The 26,547-nt window shown below is 48.9% G+C and overlaps 9 non-coding genes and 1 pseudogene across 9 annotated transcripts; 2 read left to right on the forward strand and 8 right to left on the reverse strand.

The window, feature by feature from the left end:
* The first annotated feature begins 1,451 nt into the window (after positions 1-1,451).
* Positions 1,452-1,568, forward strand: LOC135012083 (U5 spliceosomal RNA). The gene has a single exon (XR_010211096.1). It is a non-coding gene; the product is annotated as a U5 spliceosomal RNA (small nuclear RNA).
* Positions 1,569-1,854: 286 nt separating this feature from the next.
* LOC135012031 (U5 spliceosomal RNA) lies at positions 1,855-1,970 on the forward strand. The gene has a single exon (XR_010211044.1). It is a non-coding gene; the product is annotated as a U5 spliceosomal RNA (small nuclear RNA).
* A 6,629-nt stretch (positions 1,971-8,599) lies between these two features.
* LOC135011738 (U1 spliceosomal RNA) lies at positions 8,600-8,763 on the reverse strand. Its single transcript, XR_010210784.1, has one exon. It is a non-coding gene; the product is annotated as a U1 spliceosomal RNA (small nuclear RNA).
* Positions 8,764-9,434: 671 nt separating this feature from the next.
* LOC135012005 (U1 spliceosomal RNA) lies at positions 9,435-9,597 on the reverse strand. Its single transcript, XR_010211022.1, has one exon. It is a non-coding gene; the product is annotated as a U1 spliceosomal RNA (small nuclear RNA).
* A 152-nt stretch (positions 9,598-9,749) lies between these two features.
* On the reverse strand, positions 9,750-9,913 carry LOC135011708 (U1 spliceosomal RNA). Its single transcript, XR_010210755.1, has one exon. It is a non-coding gene; the product is annotated as a U1 spliceosomal RNA (small nuclear RNA).
* Positions 9,914-10,882: 969 nt separating this feature from the next.
* On the reverse strand, positions 10,883-11,046 carry LOC135011690 (U1 spliceosomal RNA). Its single transcript, XR_010210738.1, has one exon. It is a non-coding gene; the product is annotated as a U1 spliceosomal RNA (small nuclear RNA).
* A 675-nt stretch (positions 11,047-11,721) lies between these two features.
* Positions 11,722-11,884, reverse strand: LOC135012014 (U1 spliceosomal RNA). The gene has a single exon (XR_010211030.1). It is a non-coding gene; the product is annotated as a U1 spliceosomal RNA (small nuclear RNA).
* A 152-nt stretch (positions 11,885-12,036) lies between these two features.
* LOC135011723 (U1 spliceosomal RNA) lies at positions 12,037-12,200 on the reverse strand. The gene has a single exon (XR_010210769.1). It is a non-coding gene; the product is annotated as a U1 spliceosomal RNA (small nuclear RNA).
* A 692-nt stretch (positions 12,201-12,892) lies between these two features.
* On the reverse strand, positions 12,893-13,034 carry LOC135011833 (U1 spliceosomal RNA; annotated as a pseudogene).
* A 152-nt stretch (positions 13,035-13,186) lies between these two features.
* On the reverse strand, positions 13,187-13,350 carry LOC135011876 (U1 spliceosomal RNA). Its single transcript, XR_010210915.1, has one exon. It is a non-coding gene; the product is annotated as a U1 spliceosomal RNA (small nuclear RNA).
* Positions 13,351-26,547: the final 13,197 nt, after the last annotated feature.

Consider the following 26,547-nt stretch of genomic DNA (forward strand, 5'->3'; position numbering starts at 1 on the left):
TCCAGTACACAAGTCTCCCGAGTCTGACTGTCTGTGACAACTACCGTCCGTGTAGAAAGTTAGATCTACATTTTCCAGCGGGTTGTCACTGATGTCAGGCCTTGCGGTAAAATTTTGGGTCAAATATTCCATACAATCATGTGTGTCCTCCTGTGTGTTAAATTCTCCTTCCCCACCACTCTCATCCTCCACCCTTTGTGCCTGTCCAGGCACACCTGGGAGATATGTTGCAGGATTTAATGCACTGCATCTCCTTATGGTGATGTTTACGGGGGCCATTAGTGCCAATTCCCATCTTGTAAACCGCGCTGATGAGACGTGCCTGGTTTGGGCAGAATTTAGCAAGGCTGACACTGCATGTGGTGTATGAATTGTGAGGTTGTGACCTAGCACTACATCTTCGCTTTTCGTTACTAGCAATGCTATCGCAGCGACGCTTCGCAAGCATGTGGGGAGGGATCGCGCTACCGTGTCTAGCTGAGCGCTGTAGTATGCTACTGGCCTGCTGGCATCACCGTGCTTTTGGGTTAAGACGCCTGCCGCGCAACCAGCACTTTCTGTTCCGTACAGCTCAAAGGGTTTCCCATAGTCTGGCATACCTAATGCTGGTGCCTGCGTTAGGCACTGTTTAAGTCTCTCAAATGCCATCTCGGACTCGTCTGTATGCGAAATCCGATCAGGTTTGTTTGAGGAGACCATCTCCTGCAGAGGTAACGCTAGAATGGAAAACCCTGGGATCCAGTTACGGCAATACCCACACATTCCTAAAAATGTTCTGATCTGTTGCTGGGTTTTTGGCAGAGTCATGTCTCTAATTGCTTGAATTCTATCAGTGGTCAGGTGTCTCAGTCCTTGTGTTAGACAGTGTCCCAAATATTTTACCTTAGTTTGGCATAATTGCAACTTGTCTTTGGAAACCTTGTGTCCTGTGTCTGAAAGATGAAACAGGAGCTGTTTCGTATCCTTCAGGGATGCTTCCAATGAATCAGAACACAGTAGTAGATCATCCACGTACTGTATTAATACTGATCCACTCTCTGGTTGGAAAGACTGTAAAAACAATCATGCAAAGCCTGGGAAAATATACTTGGACTGTCTATGAAACCTTGTGGTAATCGAGTCCATGTGTATTGGACTCCTCTGTATGTGAATGCAAACAAATATTGGCTGTCAGGGTGCAGAGGTACCGAAAAGAAAGCGGAGCAGAGGTCAATAACAGTGAAAAATTTCGCAGTGGGAGGGATTTGCATAAGGATGACAGCTGGATTTGGCACTACGGGGAACTGACTCTCAACTATTTTGTTGATCCCCCTTAGATCCTGCACTAGCCGGTAACCCCTCCCCCCACTCTTTTTCACAGGGAAGATGGGACTATTGGCAGTGCTGGACGTTCTTACCAGAATACCCTGTTGTAGCAAGCGCTCTATTACGCGACAGGTGGAATCTTGGTCATGCTCTGGTTTCTCTTCAGAATGAACAAATCTTTCGCCTTTTATTAAAGATTATCCGTGGAGAGGAGCAAAACTGAGTTTTATCTCAATTTTTGCATGCCCCATATTATTGGGGTTTCTTTTATCAGTTTAAAGACAGAACGAGTGAGCTTTCTTGTTGGCTTTAATGTAAGTTTATTTGTATAACAATGACAGTAAATGTCTGTTTCTTTTCAAGCAGAACTTTCTTGACCATACTAATTGCTTGAAAGATCTGGGAGCACATGGAAAAGAGTACAAACCATGCTTATAGCAAGGGGAAGCCTGGTGAGAAATCTGCTTTCTTTCTTTCATATTGGGTGCTCACTTTGAGCTGAATGAGGACTGCTGGCATGGCACTCAGGCGACAGGTGGAATCTTGGTCATGCTCTGGTTTCTCTTCAGAACGAACAAATCTTTCGCCTTTTACTAAAGATTTCCGTGGAGAGGAGCAAAACTGAGTTTTATCTAAATTTTTGCATGCCCCATATTATTGGGGTTTCTTTTATCTGTTTAAAGACAGAACGAGTGTGCTTTCTTGTTAGCTTTAATGTAAGTTGCCATAGATGCAGTGAAACACGCGTGTAGGGCACGGCGTGTCCTCGTGTATTTGACTCATGTGAAATGTTATAAAACAAAAATATATGATTATGATGTTAGCTGTTAGTCTCCACTAATAGGGAATAGAAGCTGAGCTATAAGAAAGGAATACACTAGATATGATGTCACTTAGCAATTACAATGTCTAAAGTGCATACAGATAGCTACTAATAACTCTTGATAAGAAAGTATATCAGTGTGGGTATATTTATATGATGGGATATTGGGACTAGTGAATATATATCACTCCTGCTGTCCAGATTGGCAATAACCAGACAATTATGATAAGAGTAGAGATGTCACATGGGCTGCTATAGATATTAATTTAATGCTGTATGTGTCATTTGTTACAAATGGATACATTTTCTATGAGTCAGCCTAGCAGCTGCATGTTCTAACAGAACACTATCCTCACACAGAATCTGCTAACCTTGAGATAACTAAATGACAGTGTGTAACAGTCTCTTTACTATAAGACTGTTACAAAGTAATATATATATTTGAAGTCAGTCTAGCAGCTGTGTGTTCCAGCAGTTTATAAGACAAAGAAAATCTCCTATTGTGGAATCTAGACACATGGGACTGCTGGCCTGTGTCATACTATTTCTATGTAATACCAGTAACATGTATATAACTGTTACATAATTGTTACAAATGGATAAATCTTTGAGTCAGCCTAGCAGCTGCATGTCCTAACAGGACACCATAAATCCTTTACAGTGTAACAAATTGATTGGTAACACTTAAAGGCTGGAGAGCAGTTATATGCCTTACTAGCATACTCAATATACCACATTATTACACCAGTTACCACGATTATTGACAGCGCATTTGATATATTATATTACCCTCACACTGAGTCTGTTTACCTTTAGATAACTAAGTGACCGAATATGTAACAGTTTCTCTATCATAAGACTGTTACAAAGTGAGATAGATATATTTGGAAGTCAGTCAAACAGCTGTGTGTTTCAGCGGTTTATAAGAAAATTCCTCATTGTGGAATCTGGACCACTAAGGGTTATTATATATATAGCACATGGAATTGCCACATCTCCCTATATGATAATTTCATTACACTGTAACATAATAAGAATTAACTCTTTAACAGTGTAAATAGAGAGTAATGAATCTCTGACACATGGAATATATTATTTCTTAGATGAATTGGATAAACCATTATGACAGACACTTTGCTTCCTAATAAGAATTGAGGTGGCTATACCTCTAAGGAAAGCATTATTGCCTACGCCTAGATCAGATTAAATAAGATCTGGCTGAATATATGAAGGAAGGTTGCTATTTATATGAGAATTGGAATTGCTATATTCCTTAAGGCAACCCCACCGATTGATATATGTTGTCAATTAAGTATATCTGAACGGCTATATCTGGACCAGATTTAATAAGATCTGGCTGATTATATGAAGGAGGGCTGCTATTTATATTGGAATTGCCATATTCCTTAAGGCAACCGCACCTGTTGGTATATCTCGCCAATTAACTATATCTAAACAGCTAAATTAAAGGTATTCATCATTTTTTTAGTTTGGATATTAATAAATATGATCTTTCCATGATGCATAGAGATTTCCCTATCAAGTGATTCCTTATCCGATATAGAAAGCTATCCCCCTATGGTATTGAATTTAGGAATATAGTCTTAGGGGACACAGAGAAATAAGTGATCCCCATCTACCTAAGCACCCCACAAATTGGAGGTTAGCTTACCGGTTATACTCAATCACCCCCACAAATTCGCCAATGGGGATGGCTTCCCGGGAGGTAACCCCTATTGAGTGAAGGGAGTATATAGGATACGACCCAGTGGTACCTGACGACATAGATACTAACAGCTATTTAATAACATTACGCTAGAAAGTGATTATTAGCAACATATATATCTATATAAACAACCCCGCCAGGGTTGTGCCTTCAAAAATAATCACACATGGACACGCTTTTTAAACCTTTTTTTCACATCTCTTTATTCTTCTTATGCACATGTATGTTAGTTCTGTGATTTTAACCTTTATGTTTCACTGCAGTTTGGGATAATAATATTAATATTTATCCAATTTTAATACATACTTAATAAAGGTTATATTTTATGATTCATTCATTCTGTCCAGTGCGTCAACAGTGCAGATTTCTTCTTGTTTTTTCTCCCAAATTCTATAACAATGACAGTAAATGTTGTTACTTTTCAAACAGAACTTTCTTGACCATGCTACTTGCTTGAAAGATCTGGGAGCACATGGAAAACAGTACAAACCATGCAGTATCACAAGAGCCTTTATTTGATCTTTCATGAAGATAGAGCAGAATTGAGGACACGTCAACAATTTCTGCCGAAGGTGGTTCATCTTTCCACATGGTGCCTTTGGCCACTGACACCTTCGTTGAGTCAAAGTCTCTGGCTGTGGTCAGAACTTTGAAAATTTATGTCACCAGAACGGTTCAGATTAGGAAAACAGAGGCTCTGTTTGTCCTGTATGCTCCCAACAGGATTGGGTGTCCTGCTTCCATGTAGACCATTATGCGCTGGATCTGTGGTAAGATTCAGCATGCTCATTCCACGGCAGGATTGCCGTTACTGAAATAGGTGAAGACCCATTCTACTAGAAAGGTGGGTTCATCCTGGGCAGCTGGTCGGGGAGTCTCGGCATTGCAATTTTGCCGAGCAGCTATTTAGTAAACACTTTTGCTAAGTTTTACAAGTTTGATACCTTGGCTGATGATAACCTCAAGTTGGGTCATTCGGTGCTGCAGAGTCGTACGCACTCTCCCACCCGTTCAAGAGCTTTGGTATAACCCCATGGTTCTTAATGTGACCCCAGCATCCTCTAGGTCGTATGAGAAAATAGGATTTTAATACCTACCGGTAAATCCTTTTCTCTTAGTCCGTAGAGGATGCTGGGCACCCGTCCCAGTCCATACTGTGTCTGCAGTTATTACTTGTGGTTATACACATGTTGTGTTATGGTTCTGGTCAGCTTTTTGCTGCAATTGTTCATGCCGTTGGCTTGTGTTCTGTTGAATGCCACGTTCTGCGGCATGCTTAAGGTGTGAGCTGGTAAGATGCTCACCTTAGTTTAACAATAAATCCTTTCCTCGAAATGTCCGTCTCCCTGGGCTCAGTTCCTATAACTGGAGTCTGGAGGAGGGGCATAGAGGGAGGAGCCAGTTCACACCCTTTGAAAGTCTTAAAGTGCCCATGTCTCTTGCGGATCCCGTCTATACCCCATGGTTCTTAATGTGACCCCAGCATCCTCTACGGACTAAGAGAAAAGGATGCCCTTGCGCACTATCCTGACTTCTCCTCCCGTCTGCTTACTTTGTGCCTTCCAACGCACAATGCGAACTACAGGTGGTGCTGCAGGGCCCACACCCTTTTACTTGCCTTACAGAACAGCTCTGGAGCTGTTACAGTGCCCAGCTGCTGCAAGAAATCAGCTTGAATGCTTCAGGGGATGGGGCATGGCCAACATGAGCCCCACACCAAAGGAGGGTGGGGGTGTTTAATGCGAACTAGGGGTCATCCAAGCACCGCAAAAGGCCGCCATGCCCTGCATGCCCCTTTTCTCTTTTCATATGCAGATGAGGGTTCCAGCCAACTTTGGTCCACTGCTTGGATGACATCACCGTATGCAAATCCGTCTTCTGCAGACCTTCCCCCTGGAATGCTTGTACTAGTTGTTGCATATGGTTTGATATTTGATGGTGCTTCAATATTAGGCAGCCTTCCACCCTCCCATGTTCATCTGAACAGATGTGGTCTCCCTGCAGTTGTTGTCCCCAGACGAGAGTTCCCTTGTGCGTCCTCAGTTGAATCTCCTTAACTTGACGGGGGAGGGGCTGCCCGAGCAGCCACCCTCCCCAGCCCTATCCCAACTCTTACTTATTTTGCATATGAGATCTCTTGATCATGAAGATTGTTCTCACAGGGTGAGGTTCATCCATTATATTTTAAAATAGGAAGGTACAAATTACATATTTGAATTGCATCTATGTGCTGGATTCAAATGTCCCCCCCCCCCCTTCCTTTCTCAATTGTGCCCGTCAGCAGCTATTCTAAGGTTGCTGCCAATGGGTGTGACACATTAATTTCTTCTGTGGGGTACACTGGACTCCACAAGGATTCACATTGGGGTGTAGAGTAGGATCTTGATCTGAGGCACCAACCGGCTCAAAGCTTTTGACTGTTCCCAAGATGCTCAGTGCATTCTCCTCTATAACCCCGCTTCCATGAACAGGGAGCTCAGTTTGTAGTTGGTGCCTTCAGTAGCAGGCCTCTTAACAGGGGCCTGCCTCAAGCAGCCTATTCTTAGCTATTAATTTTGACAAGAAAAGAAGAACTTGTTTTATGAGAATCTACAAGGGCTGCAGCAGGCTAGGTCTAATAGACATCTTTACTGCAGCTTCATCACTCCCAGCGGCGCTGTATACTCCCGTGCCCTGGTTGCTGGGTCACTGCAGCGGAGGCTCCAGTTTCTTCCTAAGGTCAGTCACACACACACCGCCCTTCCGGATCACGAGGCCGCTGATGAAGGGGAGCGTGGCCGTAGGGGGTGGACCGTGTGCGCACTGGCGTGGACACTGATTACTGGGCAGCCGCTCCACTAGCCACCAGGTACAGTTAAGGAGCACAGGTCTGGGAGTTTTACTCCTATATTAACCCAATTTTGTACTGCCCGCAGCGCATTGTGATAGGTAATAGGGCCTGATTCAGGTTGGATTGCAATCACAATAAGCGATCCAACTGCAAAAATTGCTAAGAGCATACGCATGTGCCTGCATTTTCTGCGGCACCCCGCAGAGAATGCGATCGCCTCTGCCTGTCAATCGGGGCGGGGGGGGGGGAGAGGGGGGTCAGCAACACTCCATTTCCAAGTCAGGGATGGAGCGGTGCGGGGGCAAGGCTTCAAAATGGGGTCTGCAACGGAGGAGACACAGGGGGCGTGGTCACAGCGGCTGTATGACATCACATTCAGCCGCTGTGATCACAAAAATGGTGGCGGCTTCCTGCGCGCACATACAGTCTGCACCAGCAGGAGGCTACACCATTTTATATGATCACGCTGAACTGCAGTGCGACTGCAATTACAGCATGGTCAAGAATGGAGGCGTCATGCTCGGTGGCCATGCACTGTCACTGTGCAGGAGCCAGCACCGCACACACACTAGTCCCCGGGTGCAGCCCCCAACCCCCGGGACACCCGGAGCAACAAAATGTAGATTCAGGCCACCAGGCCACGCCCCTACCTATGAAACCATGCCTCCTTTTTACCATTGCACTGCTTATCTGCACGCACTGCATTACAATCTCCCTCGCCACCTCTCTGGGTGTCACCAGTGATAGTGACACCTCTGCCATGCTTGTAGCAGCTGGTCCTAAGATCTACGCCTCAAGCCCTGAGTGTTTGCCCTTGTGACTTGTTGATCATCATAGCGAAGCAGATGCTTACAGAAAACTGCAGGGGCTTAGATTGAAAATAAAAAAATTGATGGGTATAAGGTAGAGAGGAGCGGGTTCGGTTCTCCGAGAACCGAATTCCCGACGAACTCCACGTGGTTTACACTGGTCCGAGGCAGGCTCGGTTGTTCCCGCCTGACTCGGAAAACCTGAACAAGGGAAAATGTCATCATCCCGCTGTTGGATTCTCGCGAGATTCGGATTCCATATAAAGAGCTGCGCGTTGCCGCCATTTTTACTCGTGCATTGAAGAGAGAGCGGAGAGGACGTGGCTATGTTCTCTCAGTGGAAATCTCAATATCAGTGCTCAGTATCAGTGGTTACTTATTGCTGCTCAGTAATACTAGTAGTGTGTCTCTCCTGCTCAGTGTCAGTTCTCAGTAGTATCCTCATCAGTGCTCAGTATCACTGCTCATTGTCTTGTGCTGCATTGTGGTGCTCAGCATACTACAGTACATTACTAATAGTCCAGTGCTGCATCTTGCTGCTCAGTGTCAGTTCTAGTATCCTCATCAGTGCTCACTATCACTGCTCATTACATTGTGGTGTTCTGTATACTACAGTAACATAGTAATATAGTAACATATAGTAACATAGTTTTTGAGGTTGAATAGAGGCAAATTGCCCATCGTGTTCAACCTGTTTTAAGTTGTGATGATTCTACATACTTGCTGAATAATGTTTTATGACTAGTTAACTACTATAACTCATATTACCCCCCTATTAACCATGTTGATATTTTAAGTATTATAACCTTGGATAGCTTTTTCATTCAGAAATGTATCCATTCCTTTTTTAAATCCAATTACAGAGTCCGCCATTACCACCTTCCCTGGCAGGGAATTCCACATCCTGATTGCCCTAACAGTGAAGATCATAGTATCTCACCTGGCAGGTAAGTAGGAGTTGGGCTAGAGCTGTGGAGGATTGCTGCTCGGGCACCCCCTGTCAAGTGAAGGAGATCCAACTGAGGCAGCACAAGGGAACTCTCGAAAGAAGAACAAGGCTAGAGGAAGATCTGAGACAAAGAAATCTGACTTTTACCAGAGCTGACCAGAGGAAAGCACAAACACAGTCCCCCACTACCACAAATAATGCAGTCGAGTTTCCCACATTTGGGGAAATCACAGGGGTCAGCATACCCAGAGTGCAATGAATGAACCTCACCCTGGGAGAACAATCTTCATGACCATGGTATCTCCTATGCAAAATAAGTATGATTTGGGATAGGGCTGGGGAGGGCCGCTGCTCAGGCACATCTCTGTCAAGTAAAGGAGATTCAACTGAGGCAACACAAGGGAACTCTCATCTGGGGACAACAACTGCAGGGAGAACACATATTTTCAGATGAACATGGGAGGGCAGAAGGCTGCCTAATACTGAAGCACCCCCAAACAACAAACCAAATGCAACTACTAGTGCAAGCATTCCTGGGGGAAGGCCTGCAGCAGATGGATTTGCATATGGTGATGTCATCCAAGCAGTGGGTCAAAGTTGGCTTCAACCCTCGTCTGCATATGAAAATAAAAATGGGGTGTGCAGGGCATGGCGGCCTTTTGCGGCGCTTGGATGACCCCTAGTTTGCATTAAACACCTCCACCTTCCTTCGGTGTGGGGCTCATGTTGGCTATGCCCCAGCCCCTGAAGCATTCAAGCTGATTTCTTGCAGCAGCTGGGCACTGTAACAGCTCCAGAGCTGCTCTGTAAAGCAAGTAAAAGGGTGTGGGCCCTGCAGCACTACCTGTAGTTTGCATTGTGCTTTGGAAGGCACAAAGTAAGCAGACGGGAGAAGTCAGGATAGTGCACAAGGGCATAGAAGGGAGCGGCTCAAGAAAAGAGAAGTGGAAACAGACAGCAAACTAGGCTGGAGAGAGACCTGAGACAAAGAGATCTGAATTATACGAGAGCCGACCAGAGGAAACACAAATTATGTAATCAAGTGTCCCACATTTGGGGAAATCGTAGGAGCAGCACACCCAGAGTGCATTGGGTGAGCCTTGCCCTGGGAGAAGCACCTTCCTGATCATAGTATCTCACCTGGCAGGTAAGTAGGAGTTGGGCTAGAGCTGGGGAGGGTCGCTGTTCGGGCACCCCCCTGTCAAGTGAAGGAGCTCCAACTGAGGCAGCACAAGGAAACTCTCGAAAAAAGAACAAGGCTAGAGGAAGATCTGAGACAAAGAAATCTGACTTTTACCAGAGCTGACCAGAGGAAAGCACAAACACAGTCCCCCACTACCACAAATAATGCAGTCGAGTTTCCCACATTTGGGGAAATCACAGGGGTCAGCATACCCAGAATGCAATGAATGAACCTCACCCTGGGAGAACAATCTTCATGACAATGGTATCTCCTATGCAAAATAAGTATGATTTGGGATAGGGCTGGGGAGGGCCGCTGCTCAGGCACATCTCTGTCAAGTAAAGGAGATTCAACTGAGGCAGCACAAGGGAACTCTCATCTGGGGACAACAAATGCAGGGAGAACACATATTTTCAGATGAACATGGGAGAGCAGAAGGCTGCCTAATACTGAAGCACCCCCAAACAACAAACCAAATGCAACAACTAGTACAAGCATTCCTGGGAAAAGGTCTGCAGAAGACGGATTTGCATACGGTGATGTCATCCAAGCAGTGGGCCAAAGTTGGCTGGAACCCTCATCTGCATATGAAAAGAGAAAAGGGGTATGCAGGGCATGGCGGCCTTTTGCGGCGCTTGGATGACCCTTAGTTCGCATTAAACACCTCCACCCTCCGTCGGTGTGGGGCTCATGTTGGCTATGCCCCAGCCCCTGAAGCATTCAAGCTGATTTCTTGCAGCAGCTGGGCACTGTAACAGCTCCAGAGCTGCTCTGAAAGGCAAGTAAAAGGGTGTGGGCCCTGCAGCACTACCTGTAGTTTGCATTGTGCGTTGGAAGGCACAAAGTAAGCAGACAGGAGAAGTCAGGAGAGTGCACAAGGGCATAGAAGGCAGCGGCTCAAGAAAAGAGAAGTGGAAACAGACAGCAAACTAGGCTGGAGAGAGACCTGAGACAAAGAGATCTGAATTATACGAGAGCCGACCAGGGGAAACACAAATTATGCAGTCAAGTTTCCCACATTTGGGGAAATCAGAGTGCAATGGGTGAGCCTTGCCCTGGGAGAAGCACCTTCATGATCATAGTATCTCACCTGGCAGGTAAGTAGGAGTTGGGCTAGAGCTGGGGAGGGTCGCTGCTCGGGCACCCCCCTGTCAAGTGAAAGAGATCCAACTGAGGCAGCACAAGGGAACTCTCGAAAGAAGAACAAGGCTAGAGGAAGATCTGAGACAAATAAATCTGACTTTTACCAGAGCTGACCAGAGGAAAGCACAAACACAGTCCCCCACTACCACAAATAATGCAGTCGAGTTTCCCACATTTGGGGAAATCACAGGGGTCAGCATACCCAGAATACAATGAATGAACCTCACCCTGGGAGAACAATCTTCATGACCATGGTATCTCCTATGCAAAATAAGTATGATTTGGGATAGGGCTGGGGAGGGCCGCTGCTCAGGCACATCTCTGTCAAGTAAAGGAGATTCAACTGAGGCAGCACAAGGGAACTCTCATCTGGGGACAACAACTGCAGGGAGAACACATATTTTCAGATGAACATGGGAGGGCAGAAGGCTGCTTAATACTGAAGCACCCCCAAACAACAAACCAAATGCAACAACTAGTGCAAGCATTCCTGGGGGAAGGCCTGCAGCAGATGGATTTGCATACGGTGATGTCATCCAAGCAGTGGGTCAAAGTTGGCTTCAACCCTCGTCTGCATATGAAAAGAGAAAAGGGGCGTGCAGGGCATGGCGGCCTTTTGCGGCGCTTGGATGACCCCTAGTTCACATTAAACACCTCCACCCTCCTTCGGTGTGGGGCTCATGTTGGCTATGCCCCAGCCCCTGAAGCATTCAAGCTGATTTCTTGCAGCAGCTGGGCACTGTAACAGCTCCAGAGCTGCTCTGTACGGCAAGTAAAAGGGTGTGGGCCCTGCAGCACTACCTGTAGTTTGCATTGTGCATTGGAAGGCACAAAGTAAGCAGACAGGAGGAGAAGTCAGGATAGTGCACAAGGGTATAAAAGGGAGGGGCTCATGAAAAAAAGAAGTGGAAACAGACAGCAAACTAGGCTGGAGAGAGACCTGAGACAAAGAGATCTGAATTATACGAGAGCTGACCAGGGGAAACACAAATTATGCAGTCAAGCTTCCCACATTTGGGGAAATCGCAGGGGCACCACACCCAGAGTGCAATGGGTGAGCCTTGCCCTGGGAGAAGCACCTTCATGATCAAAGTATCTCACCAGGCAGGTAAGTAGGAGTTGGGCTAGAGCTGAGGAGGGTCGCTGCTCTGGCACCCCCCTGTCAAGTGAAAGAGATCCAACTGAGGCAGCACAAGGGAACTCTCGAAAGAAGAACAAGGCTAGAGGAAGATCTGAGACAAATAAATCTGACTTTTACCAGAGCTGTCCAGAGGAAAGCACAAACACAGTCCCCCACTACCACAAATAATGCAGTCGAGTTTCCCACATTTGGGGAAATCACAGGGGTCAGCATACCCAGAATGCAATGAATGAACCTCACCCTGGGAGAACAATCTTCATGACCATGGTATCGCCTATGCAAAATAAGTATGATTTTGTATAGGGCTGGGGAGGGCCGCTGCTCAGGCACATCTCTGTCAAGTAAAGGAGATTCAACTGAGGCAGCACAAGGGAACTCTCATCTGGGGACAACAACTGCAGGGAGAACACATATTTCCAGATAAACATGGGAGGGCAGAAGGCTGCCTAATACTGAAGCACCCCCAAACAACAAACCAAATGCAACAACTAGTACAAGCATTCCTGGGGGAAGGCCTGCAGCAGATGGATTTGCATATGGTGATGTCATCCAAGCAGTGGGTCAAAGTTGGCTTCAACCCTCGTCTGCATATGAAAAGAGAAAAGGGGCGTGCAGGGCATGGCGGCCTTTTGCGGCGCTTGGATGACCCCTAGTTCGCATTAAACACCTCCACCCTCCTTTGGTGTGGGGCTCATGTTGGCTATGCCCCAGCCCCTGAAGCATTCAAGCTGATTTCTTGCAGCAGCTGGGCACTGTAACAGCTCCAGAGCTGCTCTGAACGGCAAGTAAAAGGGTGTGGGCCCTGCAGCACTACCTGTAGTTTGCATTGTGCATTGGAAGGCACAAAGTAAGCAGACGGGAGAAGTCAGGATAGTGCGCAAGGGCATAGAAGGGAGCGGCTCAAGAAAAGAGAAGTTGAAACAGACAGCAAACTAGGCTGGAGAGAGACCTGAGACAAAGAGATCTGAATTATATGAGAGCCGACCAGGGGAAACACAAATTATGCAGTCAAGTTTCCCACATTTGGGGAAATCGCAGGAGCAGCACACCCAGAGTGCAATGGGTGAGCCTTGCCCTGGGAGAAGCACCTACATGATCATAGTATCTCACCTGCCAGGTAAGTAGAAGTTGGGCTAGAGCTGGGGAGGGTCGCTGCTCGGGTACCCCCCTGTCAAGTGAAGGAGATCCAACTGAGGCAGCACAAGGGAACTCTCGAAAGAAGAACAAGGCTAGAGGAAGATCTGAGACAAATAAATCTGACTTTTACCAGAGCTGACCAGAGGAAAGCACAAACACAGTCCCCCACTACCACAAATAATGCAGTCGAGTTTCCCACATTTGGGGAAATCACAGGGGTCAGCATACCCAGAATGCAATGAATGAACCTCACCCTGGGAGAACAATCTTCATGACCATGGTATCTCCTATGCAAAATAAGTATGATTTGGGATAGGGCTGGGGAGGGCCGCTGCTCAGGCACATCTCTGTCAAGTAAAGGAGATTCAACTGAGGCAGCACAAGGGAACTCTCATCTGGGGACAACAACTGCAGGGAGAACACAAATTTTCAGATGAACATGGGAGGGCAGAAGGCTGCCTAATAATGAAGCACCCCCAAACAACAAACCAAATGCAACAACTAGTGCAAGCATTCCTGGGGGAAGGCCTGCAGCAGATGGATTTGCATACGGTGATGTCATCCAAGCAGTGGGTCAAACAACAAACCAAATGCAACAACTAGTGCAAGCATTCCTGGGGGAAGGCCTGCAGCAGATGGATTTGCATACGGTGATGTCATCCAAGCAGTGGGTCAAAGTTGGCTTCAACCCTCGTCTGCATATGAAAAGAGAAAAGAGGCGTGTAGGGCATGGCGGCCTTTTGCGGCGCTTGGATGACCCCTAGTTCGCATTAAACACCTCCACCCTCCTTCGGTGTGGGGCTCATGTTGGCTATGCCCCAGCCCCTGAAGCATTCAAGCTGATTTCTTGCAGCAGCTGGGCACTGTAACAGCTCCAGAGCTGCTCTGTACGGCAAGTAAAAGGGTGTGGGCCCTGCAGCACTACCTGTAGTTTGCATTGTGCATTGGAAGGCACAAAGTAAGCAGGCAAGGTCCAGAGAACAGTTAGAGGTCGGAGTAGCACTATCTCAAGTAGTACTACGACAGCACGGATGGATTCTAAATATTCCAAAATCGCAGCTGATTCCGACGACACGTCTGCTGTTCCTAGGGATGATTCTGGACACAGTACAGAAAAAGGTGTTTCTCCCGGAGGAGAAAGCCAAGGAGTTATCCGACATAGTCAGGAACCTCCTAAGACCAGGCCAAGTGTCAGTACAATGCACAATGGTCCTGGGAAAGATGGTGGCTTCTTACGAAGCGATTCCATTCGGCAGATTCCATGCAAGAACTTTTCAGTGGGATCTGCTGGACAAATGGTCCGGATCGCATCTTCAAATGCATCAGCGGATAACCCTGTCTCCAAGGACAAGGATGTCTCTCCTGTGGTGGTTACAGAGTGCTCATCTCCTAGAGGGCCGCAGATTCGGCATTCAGGATTGGGTCCTGGTGACCACGGATGCCAGCCTGAGAGGCTGGGGAGCAGTCACACAGGGAAGAAATTTCCTGGGCTTGTGGTCAAGCATGGAAACGTCACTTCACATAAATATCCTGGAACTAAGGGCCATTTACAATGCCCTAAGTCAGGCAAGACCTCTGCTTCAGGGTCAGCCGGTGTTGATCCAGTCGGACAACATCACGGCAGTCGCCCACGTAAACAGACAGGGCGGCACAAGAAGCAGGAGGGCAATGATGGAAGTGGCAAGGATTCTTCGCTGGGCGGAGAATCATGTGATAGCACTGTCAGCAGTGTTCATTCCGGGAGTGGACAACTGGGAAGCAGACTTCCTCAGCAGACACGATCTTCACCCGGGGGAGTGGGGACTTCACCCAGAAGTCTTCCACATGATTGTGAACCATTGGGAAAAACCAAAGGGTGGACATGATGGCGTCCCGCCTCAACAAAAAGCTGGACAGATATTGCGCCAGGTCAAGGGACCCTCAGGCAATAGCTGTGGACTCTCTGGTAACACCGTGGGTGTACCAGTCAGTGTATGTGTTCCCTCCTCTTCCTCTCATACCAAAAGTACTGAGAATCATAAGAAGGAGAGGAGTAAAGACTATACTCGTGGCTCCGGATTGGCCAAGAAGGACTTGGTACCCGGAAATTCAAGAGATGCTCACGGAAGACCCGTGGCCTCTACCTCTAAGAAAGGACCTGCTCCAGCAGGGACCATGTCTGTTCCAAGACTTACCGCGGCTGCGTTTGACGGCATGGCGGTTGAACGCCGGATCCTGAAGGAAAAAGGCATTCCGGATGAAGTCATCCCTACCCTGATCAAAGCCAGGAAGGATGTAACCATACAACATTATCACCGTATTTGGCGTAAATATGTTGCGTGGTGCGAGGCCAGGATGGCCCCTACAGAGGAATTTCAACTGGGTCGTTTCCTGCATTTCCTGCAAACAGGACTGTCTATGGGCCTCAAATTAGGGTCCATTAAGGTTCAAATTTCGGCCCTGTCAATATTCTTCCAAAAAGAACTGGCTTCTGTTCCTGAAGTTCAGACGTTTGTCAAGGGAGTACTGCATATACAGCCTCCTTTTGTGCCTCCAGTGGCACCTTGGGATCTCAATGTAGTTTTGGGATTCCTAAAATCACATTGGTTTGAACCACTCACCACTGTGGACTTAAAATATCTCACATGGAAAGTGGTAATGCTGTTAGCCCTGGCTTCAGCCAGGCGTGTCTCAGAATTGACCAAAACAAAAAACTGCAACAAACGAGCGCCTAATCATCAAAATAAAAAGTGAAAACCAATACGTGTTTCATAGAATTAAATAATCACAATTTTATGTTCCTGATAGTCTGCGCTTGCCGGAATACTATGTGTAGTATTGTGGTGATAGCATAGAAAAAGAACAAACGGCTGCGCTGAATATCAGGAACGAAACATGATGTACAGAGAGCCAACGTAAAAAATAACAATGTTTATTAATAAAACATATAAAAAGATTAATTGTCAAATAACCGGTGAAAAATATATACAAATATATATAAGAACAGTCACTAGACGTGAACTAGTGGTATATTGTAATGACTCAGCTTATTGGGGTGAAAAGTTCCGTGATTCACTTGTTAGATAGTTGATAAATACCAGGTGTGTTGGTAGGATCCTAATGAATAAAAAAGTCCCTCAGTTGAAATTGATATTCAATACCTTTCCAAAATGGGCTGGTAAGAGCCGAGCGTCCTCGGCTTCAATGTCCTGCAATGCCCATATACGCTGTGCAGCGGAAAGGAATGGACCGTCTCTCTCACAACCCGGTCGTGGCGGCGTGTGCGCTGAAGCCGCTGATGTCGGATGCTGTAGAAGGAGGGTGCAGCGGGGACCAAGGAACACCTGGAAGATTTCACCTGAGCTGAGTGTGGATAGGGGCGGGTCCTGACGCGTTTCGTCACGTTCACGTGACTTTCTCAAAGGTAGAATGTTCTTATATATATTTATATATATTTTTCACCGGTTATTTGACAATTAATCTTTTTATATGTTTTATTAATAAACATTGTTATTTTTTACGTTGGCTCTCTGTACATCGCGTCTCAGAATTGGCGGCTTTATCCTATAAAAGCCCTTACCTAATTTTTCATATGTGGTGCCTGCGGCTACTAGGGACTTGGAGGATTCCAAGTTGCTGGACGTAGTCAGGGCCCTGAAAATATATGTTTCCAGGACGGCTGGAGTCAGAAAATCTGATTCGCTGTTTATCCTGTATGCACCCAGCAAGCTGGGTGCTCCTGCTTCTAAGCAGACGATTGCTCGTTGGATTTGTAGTACAATTCAGCTTGCACATTCTGTGGCAGGCCTGCCACAGCCAAAATCTGTAAAAGCCCATTCCACACGGAAAGTGGGCTCATCTTGGGCGGCTGCCCGAGGGGTCTCGGCTTTACAACTTTGCCGAGCAGCTACTTGGTCAGGGGAAAACATGTTTGCTAAATTCTACAAATTTGATACCCTGGCTGAGGAGGACCTGGAGTTCTCTCATTCGGTGCTGCAGAGTCATCCGCACTCTCCCACCCGGTTGGGAGCTTTGGTATAATCCCCATGGTCCTTTCGGAGTCCCCAGCATCCACTAGGACGTTAGAGAAAATAAGAATTTACTTACCGATAATTCTATTTCTCATAGTCTGTAGTGGATGCTGGGCGCCCATCCCAAGTGCGGATTGTCTGCATTACTTGTACATAGTTATTGTTACAAAAATCGGGTTATTGTTGTTGTGAGCCATCTTTTCAGAGGCTCCTTCTGTTATCATGCTGTTAACTGGGTTCAGATCACAAGTTGTACGGTGTGATTGGTGTGGCTGGTATGAGTCTTACCCGGGATTCAAAATCCTTCCTTATTGTGTACGCTCGTCCGGGCACAGTATCCTAACTGAGGCTTGGAGGAGGGTCATAGGGGGAGGAGCCAGTGCACACCAGCTAGTCCTAAAGCTTTTACTTTGTGCCCAGTCTCCTGCGGAGCCGCTATTCCCCATGGTCCTTTCGGAGTCCCCAGCATCCACTACGGACTATGAGAAATAGAATTATCGGTAAGTAAATTCTTATTTTCTGGACTGTGTCCAGGATCATCCTTAGGAATAGAAGACGTGTCGTCGGAATCAGCTGCGATTTTGGAATATTAAGAATCCAACCGTGCTGCCGCAACACTACTTGAGATAGTGCTACCCCGACTACCAACTGTTCCCTGGATCTTGCCCTTATCCGGAGATCGTCCAAGTAAGGGATAATTAAAACTCCCTTCCTTCGAAGGAGTATCATCATTTCGGCCATTACTTTGGTAAAGACCCGGGGTGCCGTGGACAAACCAAACGGCAGCGTCTGAAACTGATAGTGACAGTTCTGTACCACAAACCTGAGGTACCCTTGGTGAGAAGGGTAATTTGGGACATGGAGATAAGCATCCTTGATGTCCAGAGACACCATATAATCCCCTTCTTCCCGGTTTGCCATCACCGCTCTGAGTGACTCCATCTTGAATTTGAACCTTTGTATGTAAGTGTTCAAGGATTTCAGATTTAAATTAGGTCTCACCGAGCCGTCCGGCTTCGGTACCACAAACAGCGTGGAATAATACCCCTTTCCCTGTTGTAGGAGGGGTACCTTGATTATCACCTGCTGGGAATACAGCTTGTGAATGGCTTCCCATACCGCCTCCCTGTCGGAGGGAGACGTCGGTAAAGCAGACTTTAGGAAAACGGCGAAGGGGAGACGTCTCGAATTCCAATTTGTACCCCTGAGATACCACCTGAAGGATCCAGGGGTCCACCTGTGAGTGAGCCCACTGCACGCTGAAATTTATGAGACGGGCCCCCACCGTTTCTGTTCCTGGGAACTGGCTGTTTGCTGCAGCCTTTTTCCTCTCCCTCTGCCACGGGGCAGAAATGAGGAGCCTTTTGCCCGCTTGCCCTTATGGGGCCCAAAGGACTGCGCCTGATAATACGGCGTCTTCTTATGTTGAGAGGCTACCTGGGGTAAAAATGTGGATTTCCCAGCCGTTGCCGTGGCCACCAGGTCTGTTAGACCTACCCCAAATAACTCCTCCCTTTTATAAGGCGATACTTCCATATGCCTTTTGGAATCAGCATCACCTGACCACTGTCTTGTCCATAACCCTCTTCTGGCAGAAATGGACAGCGCACTTACTCTTGATGCCAGTCGGCAAATATCCCTCTGTGCATCACGCATATATAGAAAGCATCTTTTAAATGCTCTATAGTCAGTAATATACTGTCCCTATCTAGGGTATCAATATTGTCAGTCAGGGAATCCGACCAAGCCATCCCAGCACTGCACATCCAGGCTGAGGCGATTGCTGGTCGCAGTATCACACCCGTGTGAGTGTATATACATTTTAGGATATTTTACTGCTTTCTGTCAGCAGGTTCCTTAAGGGCGGCCGTATCCGGGGACGGTAGTGCCACCTGTTTAGACAAGCGTGTGAGCGCTTTATTCACCCTAGGGGGTGTTTCCCAATGTGCCCTATCCTCTGGCGGGAAGGGGTATGATGCTAATAACTTTTTTAGGAATTAACAGTTTTTATCGGGGGAAACCCACGCATCATCACACACTTCATTTAATTCCTCAGATGCAGGAAAAACTACAGGCAGTTTTTTCTCACCCAACATAATACCCTTTTTAGTGGTACTGGTATTATCAGAAATGTGTAAAAACATTTTCCATAGCCTCAATCATGTAACGTGTGGCCCTACTGGAAGTCACATTCGTCTCTTAATCGTCGACACTGGAATCAGTATCCGTGTCGGCGTCTGTATCTGCCATCTGCGGTAACGGGCGTTTTAGAGCCCCTGATGGCTTTTGAGACACCTGGACAGGCACAGGCTGAGTAGCCGGCTGTCTCATGTCATCAATCTTTTGTAAAGAGCTGACACTGTCACGTAATTCCTTCCATAAGCTCAGCCACTCAGGTGTCGACTCCCTAGGGGGTGACAACTCCATTACAGGCAATTGCTCCGCCTCCACACCATTTTCCTCCTCATACATGTCGACACAATCGTACCGACACACACACACACAGGGAATGCTCTGATAGAGGACAGGACCCCACTAGCCCTTTGGGGAGACAGAGGGAGAGTATGCCAGCACACACCAGAGCGCTATATATATATATATATATATATATATACAGGGATAACCTTATATAAGTGTTTTTCCCCTTATAGCTGCTGTATTGTTATACTACGCCTAATTAGTGCCCCCCTCTCTTTTTTAACCCCTTTCTGTAGTGTAGTAACTGCAGGGGAGAGCCAGGGAGTTTCCCTCCAACGGAGCTGTGAGAGAAAATGGCGCCAGTGTGCTGAGGAGATAGGCTCCGCCCCCTTCTCGGCGGCCTTTTCTCCCGTTTTTCTGTGGAATCTGCCAGGGGTTAAAATTCATCCATATAGCCCTGGGGGCTATATGTGATGTATTTTCGCCAGCCAAGGTGTTTCTATTGCTGCTCAGGGTGCCCCCCCCTAGCGCCCTGCACCCTCAGTGACCGAAGTGTGAAGTGTGCTGAGGAGCAATGGCGCACAGCTGCAGTGCTGTGCGCTACCTTGGTGAAGACAGGATGTCTTCTGCCGCCGATTTTCCGGACCTCTTCTTGCTTCTGGCTCTGTAAGGGGGCCGGCGGCGCGGCTCTGGGACCGAGCTCCGAGGCTGGGCCTGTGTTCGGTCCCTCTGGAGCTAATGGTGTCCAGTAGCCTAAGAAGCCCAATCCACTCTGCACGCAGGTGAGTTCGCTTCTTCTCCCCTTAGTCCCTCGATGCAGTGAGCCTGTTGCCAGCAGGTCTCACTGAAAATAAAAAACCTAAAACTAAACTTTCACTAAGAAGCTCAGGAGAGCCCCTAGTGTGCACCCTTCTCGGCCGGGCACAAAAATCTAACTGAGGCTTGGAGGATTGTCATAGGGGGAGGAGCCAGTGCACACCAGGTAGTCCTAAAGCTTTACTTTTGTGCCCAGTATCCTGCGGAGCCGCTAATCCCCATGGTCCTTACGGAGTTCCCAGCATCCACTAGGACGTCAGAGAAACACTGATAGAGTACATTATATTTATGAATTAATTGCTTCCAGATTCTGCAGCAGCATCATCAGCACCACCAGTGTTACTCACAGTCACTTCACACTGACTGCTGCACAACACATCACTTAATTTCCGGGCCGCCCGCCACCTGGTGAAGAGACATGGGAGATGAAGGACCAGCAGTGCCACGTTGAGCGGAAGTATTGTGAATTAGTTACCCACACACTCCTTGTGACACCTGCTCCCCGTCTGCCCTCCCACCCGCCGCCTGCCGTCCGGAACCCGCACTGACAAGTAAGTCTCAGCAGAATGTGTCTGCCAGCAGCTCCCAGTCCCTCCTAGAGGAACACTGCCAGTGGTGTGGCGGCCGCGGCACACTAGGACTGAGAGACCGCAGCAGGAGGAAAGCACAGGTGGGCGGGAGGAGAGCATGGGCGGACATCACCACGTCACATTGCAAGGTGACGCCAGTCCCCCCAGTGAGGCCGCCGACGAATGCACTCAGCATAGTATTAGCAGCAGGCAGAGGGGGGTCGGGTGCAGCGGTGGTGGGAGGTACGGAAATGAGCTGCAGGCTAGGCTCCACCGATCACACAGTCAGCGATCACTGTGCTACAGCAAGCGTGGCGTGCAGCGGTGCTGGACATTAGGGAGTGCCTGTGCGCACCAGGCACCCCTTGTACGCACGCCTATGCGCTACCACCCCCCATATGCCACACTACATCACTATGCTACAGCCCTCCCATATGCTGCACTTCATAATTACACTATACCCCCCATACAACATACTACATCACCACACTACACTACTCACAATAAAATTAAAACATCCCAGTTCCTCATTCTTAATGAGCTCACGTGAGTTCTCTCCCCAACGGAGCTCCAGACCAAGTAACAATGAAGACACCAGCAGCGTGTAGGGGGCAGGCCTGGTCCACTTGTCAGGAGAGAGCAGTCACAGGAGGGTAAGAAGGGGGCGGGGCCTAGTCCTACAGACGGGAGAGAGCACAGACAGGAGAGAGCAAGGTACAGGGGTAGAAGGGGACGGAGCCTATTCTTACAGGCTTTCAAAATTCGACTTTAAAATTCGACATTTGACAAATTCGACTTTTCTGCAATGGTACAAATGCGGCAATTCGACAAAAGTATATTCAATTGAAGTTTGTAAATTCGACAACAGTGCTTTTAAACAGTAAATTCGTCATTTTCAATCCGCCACACTTTGCTGGCGGAATCTAATAAAAAAAATTTAAAAACATGTTTTTTTTTTGCAGTTTTTTTTTTTTGGTAATAGCATATCTATTTATATTAGAAGGGATTAGGTACTTGGTTTGTCTTTTTTGGAGGCACAAGTATTATTTATATATTTTTTAAAATATTATTTATTTTTTAAATGGAATGTGAAAAACCCGGAAAAAAAATTGCGTGGGTCCCCCCTCCAAAGCATAACCAGCCTCGGGCTCTTCGAGCCGGTCCTGGTTCTAAAAATCCGGGGGAAAAACGGACAGGGGATCCCCCGTATTTTTAAAACCAGCACCGGGCTCTGCGCCTGGTGCTGGTGCAAAAAATACGGGGGACAAAAAGAGTAGGGGTCCCCCGTATTTTTTACACCAGCATCGGGCTCCACTAGCTGGACAGATAATGCCACAGCCGGGGGTCACTTTTATACAGTGCCCTGCGGCCGTGGCATTAAATATCCAACTAGTCACCCCTGGCCGGGGTACCCTGGGGGAGTGGGGACCCCTTCAATCAAGGGGTCCCCCCCCCCAGCCACCTAAGGGCCAGGGGTGAAGCCCGAGGCTGTCCCCCCCATCCAAGGGCTGCGGATGGGAGGCTGATAGCCTTGAGAAAAGTTAAAGAATATTGTTTTTTCTAGTAGTACTACAAGTCCCAGCAAGCCTCCCCCGCAAGCTGGTACTTGGAGAACCACAAGTACCAGCATGCAGGAGAAAAACGGGCCCGCTGGTACCTGTAGTTCTACTGGGGAAAAAATACCCAAATAAAAACAGGACACAGACACCGTGAAAGTATAACTTTATTTCCCACCTGCCGACACACACATACTTACCTATGTTGACATGAAGCAGTCGGTCCTCTTCTCCAAGTAGAATCCACGGGTACCTGAAAATAAAAGATAATTATACTCACCTGATCCAGGTTCCAGATTAAATCCACGTACTTGGCAAAACAACAAACCGAACACCCGGACCAGACGGACTGAAAGGGGTCCCATGTTTACACATGGGATCCCTTTCCACGAATGCAGACATCCGAATCTCGCGAGAATCCGACAGCGGGATGATGACGTTCGTGCGCGCTCAGGCTAGCCGAGCAAGGCGGGAAGGTTCGAACCTGCCTCGGACCCGTGTAAAATGGGTGAAGTTCGGGGGGTTCGGATTCCGACGAACCGAACCCACTCATCACTAGTATGTACGTGAGTGTCAGGTGCCGTGCGCGTACATACGTGTCAGTGCCGTGCGTGTACGTACGTGTGTGTGTCAAGTGTCGTACGTGTACGTGTGTGTGTGTGTCAGGTGGCGCGTACCTACATGTGTGTATGTCAGGTGCTGTGCATGTGTGTACGTACAGGCGTGTGTCAGGTGCCGCGCGTGTACGTACGTGTGTGTGTGTGTGCCAGGAGCCGCGCGTGTACATGCGTGTGGGTGTCAGGAGCCGTGCGTATACGTACATACGTGTAGGTGTCAGGTGCCGTGCGTATACGTATATACGTGTGTGTGTCAGGAGCCGCGCGTGTTCGTACATGTGTGTGTGTGTGTGTCAGGAGCCACGCGTGTGTGTGTGTCAGGAGCCACGCGTGTTCGTACATGTGTGTCAGGTGCCGCACGTGTATGTGTGTGTGTGTGTTAAATTCCGTGTGTGTACGTACGTATGTGTGTGCCTGGAGCCGCGCGTGTACATACATGTGTGTGTGTGTCAGGTGCTGTACGTGTATGTGTGTGTCTCAGGTGCTGCACGTGTATATGTGTGTATTTCTGGTGCTGCATTTGTATGCGTCAGCTGCCACCTGGGTGTCAGGTGTTGAGCGTGTATGTGTTTGTGTCGCATCTGTATGTGTGTGACTGTCAGGTGCTGCACGTGTATGTGTGTGTCAGGTGCTGCATGTATATATGTGTGTGTTAGGTGCTGTTCATGTATGTGGGAGTGGCAGGTGCTACATGTGTATATATGTGTGAGTGGCAGGTGCTGCGTGTGTATACGAGTGTGTGTGAGGTGCTGCGAGTGTATGTGTGTGTTAGGTGCTCTGAGTGTATATGATTGTGTGTCAGGTGCTGTGCGTGTGTGCGTTAAATGCCACATGTATGTATGTGTGTCAGGTGCTGCGTGTGTGTGTGGGTGTGTCAGGTGCTGCATGTCTGTGTGTGTGGGTGTGTCAGGTGCTGCATGTGTGTGTGTGTGTGTGTGTCTGTCAGGTGCTGCATGTGTGTGTCAGGTGCTGCATGTCTGCGTGTGTGTGTCAGGCGCTGCATGTCTGTGTCAGGTGCTGCGTGTGTGTGTGTCAGGTGCTGTGTGTGTGTGTGTGTCAGGTGCTGCGTATGTGTGTGTGTGTCAGGTGCTGCGTGTCTGTGTCAGGTGCTGCGTGTCTGCGTGTGTGTGTCAGGTGCTGCGTGTCTGCGTGTGTGTGTCAGGTGCTGCATGTCTGCGTGTGTGTGTCAGGTGCTGCGTGTGTGTGTGTGTGTGTGTGTCAGGTGCTGCGTGTCTGCGTGTGTGTGTCAGGTGCTGCGTGTCTGTGTGTGTGTGTCAGGCGCTGCATGTCTGTGTGTCAGGTGCTGCGTGTGTGTGTGTGTGTGTGTGTCAGGTGCTGTGTGTGTGTGTCAGGTGCTGCGTGCCGTGTGCGTGTGTCAGGTGCGTGAGTGTGCGTGTGTCAGGTGCGTGAGTGTGTGTGTGTCAGGTGCGTGAGTGTGTGTGTGTGTGTCAGGTGCGTGAGTGTGTGTGTCAGGTGCGTGAGTGTGTGTGTGTCAGGCGCTGCGTGTCTGTGTGTGTCAGGCGCTGCGTGTCTGTGTGTGTCAGGCGCTGCGTGTGAGTGTGTGCGTGTGTGTCAGGTCCGTGTGAGTGTCAGGTGCTGCGTCTGTGTGTGTGTGTCAGGTGCTGCGTGTGTGCGTGTGTGTCAGGCGCTGCGTGTGCGTGTGTCAGGCGCTGCAGGGAGGGCGGGGGGGGGGGACACACAGCAGGGAGGGCGGGGGGAGAACGGACACACAGCAGAGAGGAGGAGGGGGGGTCGACAGACACAGCGGGAGGAGGGGGGGTGGCCTGACACAGCGGGAGGAGGGGGGGTGGCCGGACACAGCGGGAGGAGGGGGGGGTGGCCGGACACAGCGGGAGGGGGAGGGTGGCCGGACACAGCGGGAGGGGGGGTGGACGGACACAGCGGGAGGGGGGGTGGCCGGACACAGCGGGAGGGGGGGGTGGCCGGACACAGCAGGAGGAGGGGAGGGTGGCCGGACACAGCGGGAGGAGGGGAGGGTGGCCGGACACAGCGGGAGGGGGGGGTGGCCAGACACAGCGGGAGTGGGGGGGGGGGTGGCCGGTCACAGCGGGAGGGGGGGGTGGCCGGACACAGCGGGAGGGGGGGGGTGGACGGACACAGCGAGAGGGGGGGGGTGGCCGGACACAGCGGGAGGGGGGGGTGGCCGGACACAGCGGGAGGAGGGGAGGGTGGCCGGACACACAGCAGGGAGGGCACGGGGGGGAACACACTGCAGGGAGGAGGGGGGGACACACAGCAGGGAGGGCAAGGGGGGGGGCGACGGACACACAGCAGGGGGGGGAGACGGACACACAGCAGGGAGGGCGAGAGGGGGAAGGGGGGGTGACTGGTGACCATAGAGACCTTGATAAATACCGCATACTGCAGGTAGGGAGGGCCGGACACAGCGGGAGGAGGAGGAGGGAGGAGTGGCCGGACACAGCTGCCCGAGACGCCTCCTACTGCCAGCCGCACCACAGACGCGGGGAGGAGACGCAGGCAGCCACCAGGGAAGGTCCGGCGGGCGGCCGGGCACACAGCGGGCAAGCGGGCGGGCGAGCGGGCGAGCGGGCGGGCGGGCGGGAGGGGAGGGTGGCCGGGCGGGCGGGAAGGGAGGGTGGCCGGACACGCGGGGGAGAAGTGGAAGCTGGGTACACAGCGGTGGGCTGCCTGACAGAACTCACCCAGTGCTACGCAGCTCCGGCGATCTCCTCCCGCTTCATGGACCTCAATGAACTCACACGCCGGGAACCGCTGGCTGTCCTCCTGCAGCTCCACGTGACTCCTTCCCGCTCTGTCTCCTCGTGCCCAACTGCCAGAGCTACTCTCTGTACACCCCCTGCTGGCGGTCACTGCGCAGGCGCAACAAATTGAAATGCCCTATCTCTATAATGGGGCATATTTCTCTTAATTAAAAAAACCCTATAACTTTCTGAAAAACCACAACCCCAAAAGGCACTACACTGGGGCATACTCTATCTAGTAAAACAAACCCCAAGTCTTAATTCGTCCTCTATCCTGAGTTATGCCTTCCCAAAAAAATCTTCATTCACTCTATAGGAAAACGTTGTCAAAAAGCCACAGAGGGAGTGGCAGAAAAAAACTGACAGTTGGAACTTTAGCTTACTCCCAATTCCTCATTTTTTATTATTTTGCCCTGAAATTTGGCCTGCAGCAGCGGGTGACGATTCTACGCGTCCATGCCAAATTTCAGCTCAGTACGTCCTATCAGTTTTGAGGTGTAGCCCCTCAAACACCATGCCCCCATCTCAGAAGTTCCCTATGGGAGAATTCCGTTTGTTCGATTCAGCCTTAATATAAGGGCACGACCGTGCCCTTATAATTGACAGTATTGTTTTCTTTCAAAAATCCACTTAATTTTCTTTACCCGATTATTAAAATGGTAATTGACAAAAACAAACTACATTGTCACCAGAAGAGCAATACAAAATGTACTAGTGATATATTAAAATCATCTTTCCAGCTTGAATTTCAATGATGCATTGGCGCAACGA

The sequence above is a fragment of the Pseudophryne corroboree genome, unplaced genomic scaffold (genome assembly GCF_028390025.1).
Source record: "Pseudophryne corroboree isolate aPseCor3 unplaced genomic scaffold, aPseCor3.hap2 scaffold_251, whole genome shotgun sequence".
NCBI lineage: Eukaryota > Metazoa > Chordata > Amphibia > Anura > Myobatrachidae > Pseudophryne > Pseudophryne corroboree.